The following is a 10,000-nucleotide window of genomic DNA, read 5'->3' on the forward strand; positions in this document are numbered from 1 at the left end:
ATCTCTGACGTTGTTAATCTGTGTCGTTAGGGTCGTCTTTAATCTGTGTCGTTAGGGTTAGGGTCGTTAATCTCTGACATTGTTAATCTTTGTCGTTAGGGTTGTCTTTAATCTGTGTCTTTGGGGTTAGGGTCGTTGGTAATCTGTGTCGTGAGGGTCGTTGTTAGTCTGTGTAGTTAGGGTTGTTGTTAATCTGTTGCGTTGGGGTTAGGGTCGTTGTTAATCTGTGTTGTTAATCTGTGTCGTTAGGGTTGTTGGTAATCTGTGTCGTTAGGGTTGTTGGTAATCTGTGTCGTTAGGGTTGTTGTTAATCTGTGTGTTCTCTGTGTTAAAACATTTAAATTAGATGGATATCTTGTACTTTAATTCAGATTAATAAATTGACATTCATGTGTCACAGGATGAAAACTTCTGAAGTTGATCAGAATTTCACACCCACAGGTTTCTCACTCTCGAACAACATCCCATAATAAGTGGCGCTGGATGTTGTGATAAACTCCTCCGCTGTCTTACAGAGACAAAGTCAAATCCTCACTCCTCCACGTCCACTGGACGTCCAACATCAGCACTCACTCGTCAAACTCGGCTTTAAAGCTGCGCCAGATTTCACCCACTCACACTCTCACTCTCATCCATTCATTCACTCATCCTCGTCTTCTTCTCCTCCTCCTGTGTCCATCACTCAGTGTTTCCTTCCCTTCCTCTTGTCCTCTCCTTTCATCTCCTCTGGTCTTGTCTCCTCTTCTCTTGTCTCCTCTGGTCTTGTCTTTGGTGACATCTTGTCGCTCTTCAGTCGTGAGGTTAAAGTTGTGCAGATTAAGAAGAGTGAGATTACAGCTGGATAATCCACGTCCATGACCTTTGACCTTTGGTGGTATGATTGTATCGTGAGTGAAAAAGTTCCTCCGTTTGTTTCAGGAACTTTTCATCTTTCCTCATCTTTGTTGTTTCTTTGGCTGGAAACAAAGCGTCGTGAAATCAAACACGGGCTGAACTCCATGTCGACTCCTCGTCTCAATCCCCTTAGTTCCGACGTCTCTGTCCCCGTCCACCTCTTCCTGTCCAAACAGGACGTCAAAAGTCTCGGTGAGGACCGAGCTGTGATCTGAAAATTCCCCGTGACCAAACTCCGTCCAAACACTTTCCCCCACTGCTGCCTCAAAAACCCCCCGAGGGCCGGAGCCAAGCGAGCGTCACGCCTCTACCCACAATCCCGAGCGGTTTCAGCCCCTTTCCTGCCCACACGTCCCTGACCCGAGCGTCTCGCGGTTTACGGGGACGCTCCTCTGGAGATTGGTTCCCAGTCCCTGCCGCGGTCCTGCTGGTTATCTGCTCAGGGCCAGGGAGCGGGGACCAGCGTGGGCCTGGAGGCGGGGTTAGCGGTGGCTGTCGGGGGTGCAGCGCGGTGAAGGATCATCATTGTCTCTCGTCTCACTCTGTCTCACTCTGTCACTTACCGTTAGCGAGCCTGACGCTGACGTCCCCGCGTCCTTTTGTCTCCACAGTAAAAATAAAAGGGTTGAGGATGTGTGGTCCACACACACACACACACACACAGCAGGAGTGTTAGCGCTGCAGCTGTGTGTGAGCAGACTGCGTGGGCGCAGCGCAGCCACAGGCGCTCGGCGTCTCTGCGGCTGACGTGAAATCACACGTAGGCTGCGATGAAGCCTCCAACCATGGAGGCACAATCACAGGAGGAGAGAGAGACCACCGAGCATCACAGCGTGTGAAGGCCTGTTAGCTGCACTCTTCAGAGTATTCAACACTGAAAACAGATTAAGAAAACCAGGCCGAGGCTGCGAGGAAACACTGAGGGAACACTGAGGGAACACTGAGGGAACACTGAGGGAACACTGAGGAAACACTGAGGGAACACTGAGGGAACACTGAGGGAACACTGAGGAAAAACTAAGGGAACACTGAGGAAACACTGAGGGAACACTGAGGGAACACTGAGGGAACACTGAGGAAACACTGAGGGAACACTGAGGGAACACTGAGGAAACACTGAGGGAACACTGAGGAAACACTGAGGAAACACTGAGGGAACACTGAGGAAACACTGAGGAAACACTGAGGGAACACTGAGGGAACACTGAGGGAACACTGAGGAAATACTGAGGGAACACTGAGGGAACACTGAGGAAACACTGAGGGAACACTGAGGAAACACTGTGGGAACACTGAGGAAACAATGAGGGAACACTGAGGAAACACTGTGGAAACACTGAGGGAACACTGAGGAAACACTGTGGGAACACTGAGGAAACAATGAGGGAACACTGAGGAAACACTGTGGGAACACTGAGGAAACACTGAGGGAACACTGAGGAAACACTGTGGGAACACTGAGGAAACACTGAGGGAACACTGAGGGAACACTGAGGGAACACTGAGGAAATACTGAGGGAACACTGAGGGAACACTGAGGAAACACTGAGGGAACACTGAGGAAACACTGAGGAAACACTGAGGAATCACTGAGGGAACACTGAGGGAACACTGCGGAAACACTGAGGAAACACTGAGGGAACACTGAGGAAACACTGAGGGAACACTGAGGAAACACTGAGGGAACACTGAGGGAACACTGCGGGAACACTGAGGGAACACTGCGGAAACACTGAGGAAACACTGAGGGAACACTGAGGGAACACTGAGGAAACACTGAGGAAACATATTATTACATAATATAATAACATAATATATAATAGTAACATAATATAACATAATATATAATAGTAACAATAACACAGAACAGTGATGTTTCTGTTTGTTGGTGAGGAGGCGGACCACGCTCTGATGCTCTGTGTGTGTGTGTGTGTGTGTGTGTGTGTGAGATGAAGACTTGTCCTCCCAGACCGAGTCCAGACTCCAGACTGCTCTGGACCTGATTAGACACTGATTCACTTTCATGTTCACACACAGAGTGTAAATGAGAAGCTGTGAGCTGTTTCATGACTCGTCACATTTCCTCTCTGTAAATACTGCACCGTCACAGTTTAACGTCAGCCGAGACCATGACTCGTCACATTTCCTCTCTGTAAATACTGCACCGTCACAGTTTAACGTCAGCCGAGACCATGACTCGTCACATTTCCTCTCTGTAAATACTGCACCGTCACAGTTTAACGTCAGCCGAGACCATGACTCGTCACATTTCCTCTCTGTAAATACTGCACCGTCAGTTTCACGTCAGCCGAGACCATGACTCGTCACATTTCCTCTCTGTAAATACTGCACCGTCACAGTTTAACGTCAGCCGAGACCATGACTCGTCACATTTCCTCTCTGTAAATACTGCACCGTCACAGTTTAACGTCAGCCGAGACCATGACTCGTCACATTTTGTCTCTGTAATTACTGTAAATTCCTTCACTCAGTTTGTTGTATATTTTTACCCAGAATGCCGCAGAGCAAAGGTCTCAAACTTGTGGCCCCTCAATCGATGTCTTGTGGCCTGACATGAAATCTAATAATATAAGTTATGAGTTGTGATGTTTTTATTATTTCAGCCTGTTGCTGTTATGGACTGTGACTTTGTAATGATGTTTAATGAATGAATGAATGAATGAATGGATGAATGAATGAATGAATGAATGAATTTTATTTTGGTTTGTTTTGTTCTTAGAGAAAAAAACGTAACCCTGATTTTCACCGTTTCTCAAAATCAATAATTAAAAAGGACGAGGCTTGTTTTGTGTAATTATATATTATAAACAGAATTAAACTAAAATTAAAATGTTATAAAACAAACACAATAACTCTTAATTCATGTTCTCTTCATTTAAATGATAATCTATTATTCATTTGGTCTAATACTTCACACCACACACACTTATTTATTTTAAATATTATTCCTATTTAATCTTAATCTGAGATTTATGCTGTATGTATTTTTATACTGAGTTTAAACAGTTGCAGTTCTCACCAGATTTTAGAATAAAAACAAAAAACCTCCAAATGAGATTGTATTTAGACTCAAACATGTCAGAGAGGAGGAGGAGGAGGAGGAGGAGGAACAGGAGGAGGAGGAGGAAGTTTAATCCTCCTGATCTGATGAAACAAACTCTCTCTCTTGTGTTTAAAATAAGATTGAACTGAGTTAAAGTGTAATGATTGTGTTGATAATGGAGCCTGCAGCAGTGCGCGCACACACACACACGCACACACACACACACATGAATATGATTAACATAACAAACACACACACACACACACACACACACACAGAGGCCTCCCCAGGGAAGTGTCACTCTGAGAGCGAGCGTATGTTGACATTTAGAAGCATGTGGGGGAGACATGGCCGCCATTTCTCTGCCGTTTAACTTCAATTAGAGAAGGGGGGGGGGAGGGAGGGAGGAGGGAGGGAGGCGACTTGTTAGGGGACGGTTAAGTGGAGCAGGAGCTCACAGAGGAAACACGTACACACACACACACACACACACCTGTGACCTGATGATGGTTCAGATTATTTAAAGTGAGCAAATATTAACATTTAAATATTATAAAAGATATAATATAATAGATTGTTAAACATTAAGTTTTACTCTTGTGTGAAAGTTTAAGAAACTTTCTAACTTTGAAAAAATAGTGGTTTAAAACTTCTTTAATGACAAAAAACAACACAAACTGTTCTGATATATATATATATACATACATACATACATATATGTATATATATATACACATACACATATATGTGTATGTGTATATATATACACATACGTATATATATGTATGTGTATATATATACACATACATATATATACATATATGTATATATGCATACATATATTTAGGTTTATGCATATACACCTAAATATATATATACATACATACATACATATACATATATGTACGTGTGTATGTGTATATATATTTATACATATATTTCTCATAGAGAAAATCAGTGATTTTAACATCACTCACACTCACACACACACACACACACACACACACGCACACACTGCTGCCTCCATCACTAAGTTAAAATGTCTGATTTTGTCACTTCATCTCTTGTAATCTTAACTTTGGATTAAATTCGGTGACTCACAGTGACCACACGAGGCAGCAGAGGAGCAGGCGTGTGAGAGTGAACATCGTTGTTCGGAGGCTAAAGTCACTTCTTCTTGCGCCGCTGTCTCTTTAAGGTCACCGTCTCCCCACAGACTAGAGGCTGAGATGGTTTGTCCCCGTGGACCGGTCCAAGGCGGACGGACAGACAGACAGACAGACAGACAGACAGACAGAGAAACAGAGTGATAATGAAAGGATGAGGAGAAAAAACAGGAAATAAAGTGTGCTGTCAGTCAGGAGCGGCGGCGCCGCCTCACTCTCCGCTCCCAGGTTATTGCTTATTGTTTACTTGGCTCGGGAAAGGTCAGAGGTCACGGCGACCACATCTATTTTTCTCTCCCACCCACTCACCCCATTTTTCCCCGAGCGTGAGGAGGAACAAAGAGCGGTGGCAGCGCTGGGTGGGTGAGGGGGTGAGGGAGGGTGAGTCGGTGCTGGGTGAGCGAGAGTGGAATTGGAAAAAAAAAAAATATAGAAAGGAAAGCAGCGATCAGACTGAGCAGATAAGGAGGGGGGGTGAGGAGGGGGTGTAGCTGTGAGCTTTGGGGGGGAAGGGGTGTGTGTGTGTGTGTGTGTGTGTGTGTGTGGGGGGGGTGATGGTGATGTGTGTATTCAACTCCGGGCTGACTCCTCTTATGCTAATACAGCCAATTTCCTCTTTTATTTCATTTCTGGAGCCGAAATCTGCGATCTGCGATAAGGTTGCCGTGGCGACCGCCTCTTCCCCGGGCGGATGCGGGCAGCCGTGTGATGGAGATGTGTAAGTCGGCGGGAGCAGCAGGGAATGAATAATTTAAAACTCCAGCAAGCTGAAGAGATAACGGGGGAGAGAGGGAGACAGGGAGGGAGGGAGGGTGTGAGAGGCCTCAACTCTCTCCCCCCCCCCCCACCCCCCCCCCCTCTCTCTCTCTCTCTGGACTTCTAAGGCTTCATCCTCCAAAGCGAGCTGACCTGCCAAGGTCAAGGGCATGATGGGTAATTGAACTGGTGGTTTAAGGCCGGCCCAGGATGATGGAGGCTGGAGACAAAGATGGCGGAGGAGGAGGAGGAGGAGGAAGAGGAAGACGACCTCACTCCTCTTTAATCCGTTTGTTTTCCGCTCTCGTTTGATTTAAACGATGATTCTGCCGTCGTCTCCGAGTGTTTGACAACTTTGTTCAGTGAACTTCTGTCAGTGTGTAACAGGCACACGCACGCACGCACACACACACACACGCACACACACACACGCACACACACGCACACCCAGCTTTTCAAATGTTACATTCAGACTAAACTCAGTGACACAAAGTGACCACACGAGGCAGCAGAGGACCTTTGGTGTGAGAGACTGAGATAAAGACGTGATTATGTGACATAGTCACGTCCTTAGAGGTTGTTGACCCTCTAAGGTCAAAGGTATTATGGGTAATTGACTTCCCTGGCGTTTCCTCAGCTGTGTGTGTGTGTGTGTGTGTGTGTGTGTGTGTGTGTGTGTGTGTGTGTGTGTGTGTGTGAGAATTGTCGTACTTGAAGCTAAGCTCATTTTGGCTCGTGAACAACAGACTCTGGTCCTCACGTCAAGAGCTGAGCGTTCCAGTTCAACGCCGCTCCTCTGTCAACACGCCGAGACTGTGTGTGAGACTGTGTGTCCAGGTATTACTCATGTTGTGGGGACCTAAACCTGTTTCCACACTCACATTATGGGGACAGTCTTCCTTGTGGGGACAAAAATCCCCACAACGTAAATGACTACATTTTAAGGTAAAGATATGTTTTAAGGTTAGGTTGTGGTTAGGATTAGGGTTAGGATTAGGATTAGGATTAGGCCAGTAGTAATTGTGGTTACGGTTCGAGTAAGTCTCCAGGAAATGAATGTAAATCAATGCAATGTCCCCTCAAGTCATGAATGTCCAACATGTGTGTGTGTATTGTAATATAATAGACACAGTTTGTGTGTGTCATACTTTTGTTTTAATAATTGAATCCAGGAAAATGCAGAAGAACATAAAACATAAAACTTGTGTAAACTTTCAGCGTCAAAGTTTCACTGAATGTGAGTTATTTTGTTATTATTGTCATCATTTTTCAGCATCATTGTGTGTTTGTCTACATCTCAGCAGTAATTCAGCTCCTGCTTTAATCCCTGTCTCCATTTACAGATTAGCAGAAATCTATCTGCTGTAATAATCTAAGATTATTAGATATTAGAATCAAACAAAGTATCAACTTTATTTTTCTCCTCGTAGTTTTTCTGTTTCATCTGAGAACTGACCTCGACCTTGACCTTTGACCTCTGCAGTTTGACGCCGCCGTGTGTCTCGTTACATCGTCGCCTCCCGTCTGTCTGCGCCGCCAGTCTGTTTTCATTCCTCCGCCTTTTATCGTCATGGAGATTAACCAGACTCAAACACAGAGCTGCAGGTCGTCGTCAGGTGAGGGGTTCACGGCGAGGTGTGGCAGGCCGCCGCCCACCTCCCCCCCTCCCCCCGCCCCCTCAGTGTTGTCATGAGTGGAAGGAAAAGCAGAACAAAAACGCTGATTCAGAAACAAACCACACAGAGCGCCCGCACAGGTGACCGCCGCCCAAGCGTGAAGCTCTCATCCGTGTGGCGCCAGGCGCTAACTCACAGCCACAACACGCTCACACGCACACGCACACACACACACACACACACACACACACACGCACACACACACAACCAACAGACACAACAGTTAAACTGCGTCGCTTTCTCATCAACGACATCAACGACATCAACGACATCGGAAACGTTTGTTTTGTCTGCGACACATTCCAACATTCAGGATATGTGACGCACAACTAACACAACTCACACAACTACACAACTAACACAACTCACACAACTACACAACTCACACAACTACACAACTAACACAACTACACAACTCACACAACTACACAACTCACACAACTACAGCTGAATTGTTTTGTGTTTGTTTACAGATTTGTTTGCGACATTTTCCTGACGGAACGATTCCTCTGTGGTTTATTGGTTAAAAATATCCGACAACGTTAACGTAAATAAAAGAATAACTTTTCTCCACTTTTCCTTTAACTCTCTTATTTTATTGTTAACGATGCTGGGGTTTCAAACGCGCGGCCCGTGGACCACATGTGGCCGTCACATTTAGTAGGAGTTTTCATTTTGCACGTTTGTAACTTTACATCATTCTATGTTTAAGACCAAGCCTTTTATTTTGAAATGCTGTTGTCGTGATTGACACATGCTTCTTTCCTCACTGGAGCGCCCCCTGCTGACCGATCGTCTTTAGGCCTTTAGATTATTTCATATTCATCTTTCGTTCTTATCTTTGACTGTTTTATATATGAAACAGTTCATCAAGGCTTATTTTGTTATTTTTATTCTTTCTATATAAAATGTCAACGCGTTGTTGTTTTAAAAATGTATAAAAATAAAACAGGATTAAACAAATCAAATGACAAAATAAAGAGAATATTTATATTTAGACTTTTATTTTATCTTCAGACAAATAAAGGTTGTTTAATGTCTGACGTCATATTTTAATAATATAAAACATCATGCTCCAGATAATCCAGATTTAAATCACAAAAATCCATTTTCTCTCTCTCTGATAATCTGGATTGAAAGATGCAGTTCCTCCACCAAACACATGGTGGCACTGTGTACTTACTGGAGATCCTGCAGCTCTGGTGTTTGTGCAGCATGTGAGTCCACACACACACACGCACACACACACGCACGCACAGACACACACGCACACACACACGCACGCATGCACAGACACACACGCACACACACACACGCACGCACATGCACACACACATGCACACCTGCAGCAGATGGTCCAGATTACATTGATAAAGCAAAAATATTGGCTCATAGAAATAAAACACGAGTGAGATTTAATCTGAACATAATCTGCTGTGATCACGAGACACACATAAACGCAGGCAGAATATCAGATTATCAGAATATCAGCTCACAAACAAACAAACAAACAAAACAAACAGGACACGAGAACCTGGCCGACAAAATAAAAGCCTCACATGTGAGACAGTGTCTCCGTCTCTGTCGTCCACGGCAACCGTGTGGTCTCAGCTGCGTCTCTAAATAAATCCTGCAGCTTTCATGTGATTTCATTACACAGGAAATGAGCTGCTAATCTAGATTAAGGCCTTTACACAAATAGATGTCGCAAATTAAACAAATCTATCAAAAAAAACATGTCAGAATGAATTTCTTTATTTAACGTTTTTAATTAAATTATTCCTGTGTTTAAAAGATAAAGGAATAATAATAACTGTATTAATATATTTGTAATAAACCATCAATCTGTTAATTATTATTATTATTATTATTATTGTTATTTTTGTTAGATGAACATTAGTTTAATTACTCTCTCTCTCTCTCTCTCTCTCTCTCTCAGAGAATTGTTGGGCCTGAATTAAATCAGATGTTAATTAAATCTGATCTTGTTTTTGTGTTTTAATCAAGCGTTCGTTTTAATCTAGTGAAAAACACAGAGAGTAATAAGTCGTGTGCAGAGAGAGAATTATTCTCATTTCATGCTTGTGATGAACGTTTTTCTCTTTTAAAAAAACTAACATTTTATTTCGCTGACTTGCATTAATAGTTCCTAATCTCTCGCTCGCTCGCTCGCTCAGATCCATCGTTCGCTCAAAAAGGAAAAACATGAATAATAAAAGCGTGTTTTTTAAGCTTCTTAAAAAACATCAAATATTCACGTTTGAATATTTTCACTTCACACCCTAACCCTAACCCTTACCCTAACCCATGTGTTTATCATAAACACATGAATAAAAATACAGGTGAACATATTTAAATACAGACGAACATAATAAAAATACAGGTGAACAGATTTAAATACAAACAAATAATAAAAATACACATGAACATATTTAAATACAGAC

Source organism: Solea solea, chromosome 3 (genome assembly GCF_958295425.1).
Source record: "Solea solea chromosome 3, fSolSol10.1, whole genome shotgun sequence".
Taxonomy (NCBI): Eukaryota; Metazoa; Chordata; class Actinopteri; order Pleuronectiformes; family Soleidae; genus Solea; species Solea solea.